Here is a 10,790-nt window from a genome sequence, read left to right on the forward strand (position 1 = left end):
TTGTACTCTGTGGCAACAAAAGCTCCGGCAACATGACTCAGATGATCCTATCTTCTCGAAGTTGTACACATTTGAGGATACTTCAGCCCTGAAGACATCTACCAACTTATTTTTCATCGTAGTAGTAGCGCCACCAACTGGTAAAAGCTAATACAAGTTATTTTCTTGGATGTTTTTCTCCGTGCAACTCAACAAGGCCGCCCTCATATATGCTCGGATGACTGTTTCGGCCATGAGGATGTCACAATACGAAATTCGTCCTTTTTCGTGTAAAGTTGTGGGAGTGGCATTGCACTGTTCGGCAATAAAACAACGCTGATTATGAGGTTCTAAATATGAACGACAACTCGTGAAACTTTACACACACATCAGGCCGAGCAAATTTATCAATATTTTATACGTTAGTTGTGCAGCTTTTTTGAAATGGCTCGCCATGGCCCTCGAGAAATGTTAAAAAAAGCAGCCCTGGTTGAGTGTTTCACCTCGCTTTTTGTAAATTTTATGGAGTACAGTGAACCCTCGGTAATCGCGGTTAATGGGGACAGAGACCACCCGCGAAAACTGAAAATCCGCGAAGTAGCGGCGCACCTTCAAAAATGCTTAAAAAAATATACAATATATATAATAAATATATAATATATATATATATATATATATATATATATATATATATATATATATATATATATATATATATATATATATATACGGGGAGAGAGAGAGTGAAATTCATGTTATAACAAAAAAACCAAATTATTATTAAAACGTATTATTTTTTTATTCCCCAGCCATTCTTTTTGTATTTATTTAATTACTCCGACTTTTATCTGCTGGTACGCCGTCCGGTGTGCCCTGTGAAATGAAAGGTGGCATTCTTTATTCATTTATTTATTTATTCTTTTATACATTCATAACTGACAGCTTCGCGCTCCGCTCGTGCCCGGGCGGAAGAGGTGCTCCAATTCGGCTTAACTGTGACACACACCCGCCCTCCTCCCCCGGAGCTTCCATTCGGTTAAACTTAGGGGCCGCTTGGCACCGCCCGTGCCCGGGGAAGGTGCTCCTCTTCGGCTTACTGTGACGCGAGCATGCCCTCCTCCTCCGGAGCTTCCATTCGGTTAAACTTAGGGGCCGCTTGGAATCGCCCGTGCCCGGGGAAGGTGCTCCTCTTCGGCTTACTGTGACGCGAGCATGCCCTCCTCCTCCGGAGCTTCCATTCGGTTAAACTTAGGGGCCGGTTGGCACCGCCCGTGCCCGGGGAAGGTTCTCCTCTACGGCTTAACTGCCACGCACGCCGGCCGGAGCTCTGGTACTGTCCGAACCGCGCGAAACGTCGCCACCGATCGTGTCCGGGGGAACGTGCTCTTCTTCGTCCACTCTCCTCTTCGCCCACGCTCTTCTTCGGCGCACACCGGCCGTCTAACCGCTCCAGCGCCCCGTCGTGCCGCTCAGCGAAACTACAATGCCCCCGAATATTTTTTAGACCCGCGAAGCACTGAACCCGCGAAAGGTGAACCGCCAAGTAGCGAGGGTTCACTGTATGTATAAGACCAAGACCTACAAAAAAGTCTCTTGGAGCAATGAGCTAGGTTTTACAGGAAGTCGGCCATTTTGAATTTACTTAAAAGGGGGCGGGTCACCACAATGGACTTTGTGTAGAAATTATAATTGGGGCCCGAGCAGCGACCGCGGCGAGGTCCCTATTGTTTTTGTAGAAATTATTATTAGGGCCCGAGCAGCGACCGCTACGAGGTCCCCATTGTTTTTGTGGAAATTATTATTATTATTATTATTAGGGCCCGAGCAGTGACCGCTGCGAGGTCCCTATTGTTTTTCTAGAAATTGTTATTAGGGCCCGAGCTGCGACGGCTGCAAGGTCCCTATTGTTTTTGTAGAAAATATTATTACTTTTATTATTATTATTATTATTATTATTATTAGGGCCTGAGCAGCGACCGCTGCGAAGTCCCTGTTGTTTTTGTAGAAATTATTATTATTATTATTTTTCCGATTGTTCGATTGCATTTTTGACCCCCGAAACATGCACAAAAACTCACCAAACTTGGCAGTCTCATCGGGCATGGCGAGAAATTTGATATTTTAACGTCTAATATGAACAGGAAGTGAGTTATGAATCTTTGAAAGTCCGACTTTTGCCCTTTTTTGCATGTTTACAGGGGTCATTCTTTTGCACCCTGATCCTAAAGGCTTCATCTGATTGCCTTAAAATTCTGTCTGTAGCATCTTAAGACCTGGGACAAACACTGGGGCTAAAATTGGGGCTAAAATCTTTTGTTTCCGAAATACTATATGACGGGGGCGGGGCTTCAAAGTTTTCACTTCAGATTTCCTTCGCCGCAATGGACAAAATGCTTAATAACTCTCCTGCACATGCTGCTAAAAATCCAAAACTTCACATGTACATAAAGAGTCGGTACCTGAAGACATCTATATGTTTATACTCTGTTATACACCTTGCGCCAATCAATATAATTTTTTACATTTTGACGTACTGCACGGTGCCCTTTTAACGAATCCGATTGAAAATTGGCTAGAAAAGACTCAAGACATTGATCTTACTCTATCCCTATTTTTGTGACTTTCCTTCGAAGGGCGTGGCTATTACGGTGCCGCAGAGTCTGATTATTCTCCGTGGCAACAAAAGTTCCTGCAAAATGATTCAGATGATCCATCTTCTCGAAATTTTTCACATTTGAGGATATTCAGGCCCTGAAGACGGCTGCCAACTTATTTTTGATCACAGTGGTAGCGCCACCAACTGGTTAAAACAAATACAAATTATTTTCGTTGATTTTTTTCTCCGGGCAGGTTAACAAAATCTACCTTATATTTGCTCGGATGAGTGTTTAGGCCTTGAGGATGTCACAATACGAAAGTCTTTCGCCTTCTTCAGAGTGTCACATGATGGTGTCTTGTGACCCGTCTTTATCAGCTGATGTTCCATGAGGGCGTGACTTACCTGTCACAAGAATGAAGGCAAGTCACGCCCCCCGCTGTCCGTTCACTCCGCCAAGATGCTGGTCCAGGTGGTAGAGAGGATGAAGGCTCCCTTGTCTCTGTTCATGGTTTTTATGCCTCGCTTGCAGATCTCAATGGCCTCTCTGATCCAGCGCTGTTGTTTGTTCTCTTCGGTGCGGATGACCCTGCCCTTCTCCCGGTCCATGATGTGGTTTTCCCTTTTGCAGTGGTCAGTGATTGCTGATTTGTAATGTTCATGTTGTGCTTGTTCTTTTACTGCTCTGATTTTTCATTTTTTTGACAGGTAAGTCACACCCACATGGAACATCAGCTGATAAAGACGGGTCTCAAGACACCATCATGCGACACTCTGAAGAAGGCGAAAGACTCGCCGAAACATGTCAGGTAAAAAATTCACCTAAAACATAATTGTCTGCTTTTAATGAATCAGTCAAATATCAATAATAAGAAGACAAAATGAACCTAATACAAATAAATGAATGCTTAATAACTCCCCTGCACATGCTCCTGAAAATCCAAACCTTCACCTGTAAATAAAACGTCCCGACCTGAAGACATCTTAATGTTATTATTTTGTTATACACACAGCGCCGCCAAGTGGAATCAAAAATGTATTTTTATTTTAATTTTCACGTACTGCACGGTGCCCTTTTGACGAATCCGACTGAAAATTAGTCAGAAAAGACTCAAGACAATGATCTTACTCTCTGCCGAATTTTGTGACGTTTTGGCAAAAGGCGTGGCTATTACGGTGCTGAAAAGTCCGATTGTACTTTGTGGCAACAAAAGCTCCGGCAACATGACTCAGATGATCCTATCTTCTCGAAGTTGTACACATTTGAGGATACTTCAGCCCTGAAGACATCTACCAACTTATTTTTCATCGTAGTAGTAGCGCCACCAACTGGTAAAAGCTAATACAAGTTATTTTCTTGGATGTTTTTCTCCGTGCAACTCAACAAGGCCGCCCTCATATATGCTCGGATGACTGTTTCGGCCATGAGGATGTCACAATACGAAATTCGTCCTTTTTCGTGTAAAGTTGTGGGAGTGGCATTGCACTGTTCGGCAATAAAACAACGCTGATTATGAGGTTCTAAATATGAACGACAACTCGTGAAACTTTACACACACATCAGGCAGAGCAAATTTATCAATATTTTATACGTTAGTTGTGCAGCTTTTTTGAAATGGCTCGCCATGGCCCTCGAGAAAAGTTAAAAAAAGAATAGAATAGAAATAGAAATCCCTTTATTGTCATTGTACTCAAGTGTGCAACGAGATTAGAGGGCTCCCCTCTCCAGTGCAATACAACAATAATACAGACAATATATAAATTAGATAAGAAAATAAGAATAGAATAGTACTGAATAGGGCATATAGAAACACATCACAATGCTGTTTTGCAAGGTTAGGGTGGTCTCGTGTGTGTGTGAGAGTTCAGTATGGAGATGGCTCTCGGAAAGAAACTGTTTCTCAGTCGATTGGTCCTTGATTTGATGCATCTGTAGCGCCTGCCAGAGGGCAACCGGTCGAACAGGTGTGAGTTTGGGTGGGTATTGTCTTTGACGATGTTGAGAGCCCTTCTGAGGCACCGGGCGGTGTAGATGTCCGACAGCGAGGGGAGAGGGCAGCCAATAATCCTTTGCGCTGTTTTGACTGTCCTCTGGAGCCTCACTCTGTCCGCCTCAGTGCAGCCGCTGTACCAGGTGGAGACACAGTACGTCAGCAGGCTCTCGATGGACGAGTGGTAGAAGGCCAGCAGCAGCTTCCTGTCCAGGTTGAATTTCCTGAGGACTCTCAGGAAGTGCAGACGTTGGCGGACCTTCTTTACCACTGCTGTGGTGTTGTGACTCCAAGAAAGGTCATCGGAGATCTGTACTCCCAGGAACTTGAACGTGTGGACCCTCTCCACACACACGCCTTCGATGCAGAGGGGGGGCGGCAGCGTCTTGTTCCTCCTGAAGTCGACGACAATCTCCTTTGTTTTAGCAGAGTTAAGGTGCAGTCTGTTGTCCTTGCACCAAGTTGTCAGTCTCCCTACCTCCTCTCTGTAGGCTGTCTCGTCACCTTCCGAGATCAGACCGACCACTGTCGTATCGTCAGCAAACTTGACGATGGTGTTGTTGCCGTGGGCCGGGCTGCAGTCGTAGGTGTAGAGGGCGTACAGGAGAGGGCTCAGCACGCATCCTTGGGGGGAACCGGTGCTCACCATGAGGGTGGAGGACGTGTAGGGGCCGAGCAACACAGTCTGGGGTCTGTTGGTCAGAAAGTCCTTAATCCAGAAGTGTGTGAGGGCAGGGAGGCCGAGAGTGTCCAGTTTGGCGACGAGGATGTCTGGGATGATCGTGTTGAATGCCGAGCTGTAGTCCACAAAGAGCATCCTTGCATAGCTCCGCTGTTGTTCCAGGTGGCCCAGCACAACATGCAGAGCAGCCCTGGTTGAGTGTTTCACCTCGCTTTTTATAAATTTTATGGAGTACAGTGAACCCTCGGTTATCGCGGTTAATGGGGACCGAGACCACCCGCGAAAACTGAAAATCCGCGAAGTAGCGGCGCACCTTCAAAAATGCTTAAAAAAAAAATACAATATATATATATATATATATATATATATATACGGGGAGAGAGAGAGTGAAATTCATGTTATAACAAAAAAAACAAATTATTATTAAAACGTATTATTTTTTTATTCCCCAGCCATTCTTTTTGTATTTATTTAATTACTCCGACTTTTACCTGCTGGTACGCCGTCCGGTGTGCCCTCTGCAATGAAAGGTGCCATTCTTTATTTATTTATTTATTTATTAATTTATTCATTCATAACTGACAGCTTCGCGCTCCGCTCGTGCCCGGGCGGAAGAGGTGCTCCAATTCGGCTTAACTGTGACACACGCCCACCCTCCTCCCCCGGAGCTTCCATTCGGTTAAACTTAGGGGCCGCTTGGCACCGCCCGTGCCCGGGGAAGGTGGTCCTCTTCGGCTTACTGTGTCGCGAGCATGCCCTCCTCCTCCGGAGCTTCCATTCGGTTAAACTTAGGGGCCGCTTGGAACCGCCCATGCCCGGGGAAGGTGCTCCTCTTCGGCTTACTCTGACGCGAGCATGCCCTCCTCCTCCGGAGCTTCCATTCCATTAAACTTAGGGGCCGCTTGGCACCGCCCGTGCCCGGGGAAGGTGCTCCTCTTCGGCTTACTGTGACGCGAGCATGCCCGCCTCCTCCGGAGCTTCCATTCGGTTAAACTTAGGGGCCGCTTGGAACCGCCCGTGCCCGGCAAAGGTGCTCCTCTTCGGCTTACTGTGACGCGAGCATGCCCTCCTCCTCCGGAGCTTCCATTTGGTTAAACTTAGGGGCCGCTTGGAACCGCCCGTGCCCGGGGAAGGTGCTCCTCTTCGGCTTACTGTGACGCGAGCATGCCCTCCTCCTCCGGAGCTTCCATTCGGTTAAACTTAGGGGCCGCTTGGCACCGCCCGTGCCCGGGGAAATTGCTCCTCTACGGCTTAACTGCCACGCACGCCGGCCGGAGCTCTGGTACGGTCCGAACCGCGCGAAACGTCGTCACCGATCGTGTCCGGGGGAACGTGCTCTTCTTCGTCCACTCTCCTCTTCGCCCACGCTCTTCTTCGGCGCACGCCGGCCGTCTAACCGCTCCAGCGCCCCGTCGTGCCGCTCGGCGAAACTACAATGCCCCCGAATATTTTTTATACCCGCGAAGCACTGAACCCGCGAAAGGTGAACCGCGAAGTAGCGAGGGTTCACTGTATGTATAAGACCAAGACCTACAAAAAAGTCTCTTGGAGCAATAAGCTAGGTTTTACAGGAAGTCGGCCATTTTGAATTTACTTAAAAGGGGGCGGGTCACCACAATGGACTTTGTGTAGAAATTATTATTGGGGCCCGAGCAGCGACCGCGGCGAGGTCCCTATTGTTTATGTAGAAATTATTATTAGGGCCCGAGCAGCGACCGCTACGAGGTCCCCATTGTTTTTGTGGAAATTATTATTATTATTATTATTAGGGCCCGAGCAGTGACCGCTGCGAGGTCCCTATTGTTTTTCTAGAAATTGTTATTAGGGCCCGAGCTGCGACGGCTGCGAGGTCCCTATTGTTTTTGTAGAAAATATTATTACTTTTATTATTATTATTATTATTATTATTAGGGCCTGAGCAGCGACCGCTGCGAAGTCCCTGTTGTTTTTGTAGAAATTATTATTATTATTATTTTTCCGATTGTACGATCGCATTTTTGACCCCGAAACATGCACAAAAACTCACCAAACTTGGCAGTCTCATCGGGCATGGCGAGAAATTTGATATTTTAACGTCTAATATGAACAGGAAGTGAGTTATGAATTTTTGAAAGTCCGACTTTTGCCCTTTTTTGCATGTTTACAGGGGTCATTCTTTTGCACCCTGATCCTAAATACACACAGCGCCGCCAAGTGGAATCAAAAATTTGTTATTATTTAAATTTTCACATTATGCACGGTGCCCTTTTGACGAATCCGACTGAAAATTAGTCAGAAAAGACTCAAGACAATGATCTTACTCTCTGCCGAATTTTGTGACGTTTTGGCAAAAGGCGTGGCTATTACGGTGCTGAAAAGTCAGATTGTACTCTGTGGCAATAAAAGCTCCGGCAACATGACTCAGATGATCCTATCTTCTCGAAGTTGTACACATTTGAGGATACTTCAGCCCTGAAGACATCTACCAACTTATTTTTCATCGTAGTAGTAGCGCCACCAACTGGTAAAAGCTAATACAAGTTATTTTCTTGGATGTTTTTCTCCGTGCAACTCAACAAGGTCGCCCTCATATATGCTCGGATGACTGTTTCGGCCATGAGGATGTCACAATACGAAATTCGTCCTTTTTCTTGTGACAAAATGCTTAATAACTCTCCTGCACATGCTGCTAAAAATCCAAAACTTCACATGTACATAAAGAGTCGGTACCTGAAGACATCTATATGTTTATATTCTGTTATACACCTTGCGCCAATCAATATCATTTTTTACATTTTGACGTACTGCACGGTGCCCTTTTAACGAATCCGATTGAAAATTGGCTAGAAAAGACTCAAGACATTGATCTTACTCTATCCCTATTTTTGTGACTTTCCTTCGAAGGGCGTGGCTATTGCGGTGCCGCAGAGTCTGATTATTCTCCGTGGCAACAAAAGTTCCTGCAAAATGATTCAGATGATCAATCTTCTCGAAAATTTTCACATTTGAGGATATTCAGGCCCTGAAGACGGCTGCCAACTTCTTTTTGATCGCAGTGGTAGCGCCACCAACTGGTTAAAACAAATACAAATTATTTTCGTTGATGTTTTTCTCCGGGCAGGTTCACAAAATCTACCTTATATTTGCTCGGATGAGTGTTTAGGACTTGAGGATGTCACAATACGAAAGTCTTTCGCCTTCTTCAGAGTGTCACATGATGGTGTCTTGTGACCTGTCTTTATCAGCTGATGTTCCATGAGGGCGTGACTTACCTGTCACAAGAATGAAGGCAAGTCACACCCCCCGTTTTCCGTTCACTCCGCCAAGATGCTGCTCCAGGTGGTAGAGAGGATGAAGGCTCCCTTGTCTCTGTTCATGGTTTTTATGCCTCGCTTGCAGATCTCAATGGCCTCTCTGATCCAGCGCTGTTGTTTGTTCTCTTCGGTGCGGATGACCCTGCCCTTCACCCGGTCCATGATGTGGTTTTCCCTTTTGCAGTGGTCAGTGATTGCTGATTTGTAATGTTCATGTTGTGCTTGTTCTTTTACTGCTCTGATTTTTCATTTTTTTGACAGGTAAGTCACACCCTCATGGAACATCAGCTGATAAAGACGGACGGGTCTCAAGACACCATCATGCGACACTCTGAAGAAGGCGAAAGACTCGCCGAAACATGTCAGGTAAAAAATTGACCTAAAACATAATTGTCTGCTTTTAATGAATCAGTCAAATATCAATAATAAGAAGACAAAATGAACCTAATACAAATAAATGAATGCTTAATAACTCCCCTGCACATGCTCCTAAAAATCCAAACCTTCACCTGTAAATAAAACGTCCCGACCTGAAGACATCTTAATGTTATTATTTTGTTATACACACAGCGCCGCCAAGTGGAATCAAAAATGTGTTTTTATTTTAATTTTCACGTACTGCACGGTGCCCTTTTGACGAATCCGACTGAAAATTAGTCAGAAAAGACTCAAGACAATGATCTTACTCTCTGCCGAATTTTGTGACGTTTTGGCAAAAGGCGTGGCTATTACGGTGCTGAAAAGTCCGATTGTACTTTGTGGCAACAAAAGCTCCGGCAACATGACTCAGATGATCCTATCTTCTCGAAGTTGTACATATATATATATATATATATATATATATATATACGGGGGGAGAGAGAGAGTGAAATTCATGTTATAACAAAAAAAACAAATTATTATTAAAACGTATTATTTTTTTATTCCCCAGCCATTCTTTTTGTATTTATTTAATTACTCCGACTTTTACCTGCTGGTACGCCGTCCGGTGTGCCCTGTGAAATGAAAGGTGGCATTCTTTATTTATTTATTTATTTATTCATTTATTCATTCATAACTGACAGCTTCGCGCTCCGCTCGTGCCCGGGCGGAAGAGGTGCTCCAATTCGGCTTAACTGTGACACACGCCCACCCTCCTCCCCCGGAGCTTCCATTCGGTTAAACTTAGGGGCCGCTTGGCACCGCCCGTGCCCGGGGAAGGTGCTCCTCTTCGGCTTACTGTGTCGCGAGCATGCCCTCCTCCTCCGGAGCTTCCATTCGGTTAAACTTAGGGGCCGCTTGGAACCGCCCGTGCCCGGGAAAGGTGCTCCTCTTCGGCTTACTGTGTCGCGAGCATGCCCTCCTCCTCCGGAGCTTCCATTCGGTTAAACTTAGGGGCCGCTTGGAACCGCCCGTGTACACAAGTTGTACACATTTGAGGATACTTCAGCCCTGAAGACATCTACATACTTATTTTTCATCGTAGTAGTAGCGCCACTAACTGGTAAAAGCTAATACAAGTTATTTTCTTGGATGTTTTTCTCTGTGCAACTCAACAAGGTCGCCCTCATATATGCTCGGATGACTGTTTCGGCCATGAGGATGTCACAATACGAAATTCGTCCTTTTTCGTGAAAAGTTGTGGGAGTGGCATTGCACTGTTCGGCAATAAAACAACGCTGATTATGAGGTTCTAAATATGAACGACAACTCGTGAAACTTTACACACACATCAGGCAGAGCAAATTTATCAATATTTTATACGTTAGTTGTGCAGCTTTTTTTAAATGGCTCGCCATGGCCCTCGAGAAATGTTCAAAAAAGCAGCCCTGGTTGAGTGTTTCACCTCGCTTTTTGTAAATTTTATGGAGTACAGTGAACCCTCGGTTATCGCGGTTAATGGGGACAGAGACCACCCGCGAAAACTGAAAATCCGCGAAGTAGCGGCGCACCTTCAAAAATGCTTAAAAAAAAAATACAATATATATATATATATAAATATATATATATACATATATATATATATATATATATATATATATATATATATATATATATATATATATACATATATATATATATATATATATATATATATATATATATATATATATGTATATATATATATATATATATATACGGGGAGAGAGAGAGTGAAATTCATGTTATAACAAAAAAAACAAATTATTATTAAAACGTATTATTTTTTTATTCCCCAGCCATTCTTTTTGTATTTATTTAATTACTCCGACTTTTACCTGCTGGTACGC

Source organism: Idiotropiscis lumnitzeri, unplaced genomic scaffold, assembly GCF_059441095.1.
Source record: "Idiotropiscis lumnitzeri isolate Australia: NSW breed Sydney's pygmy pipehorse unplaced genomic scaffold, RoL_Ilum_1.0 HiC_scaffold_52, whole genome shotgun sequence".
In the NCBI taxonomy this organism is placed as follows: Eukaryota; Metazoa; Chordata; class Actinopteri; order Syngnathiformes; family Syngnathidae; genus Idiotropiscis; species Idiotropiscis lumnitzeri.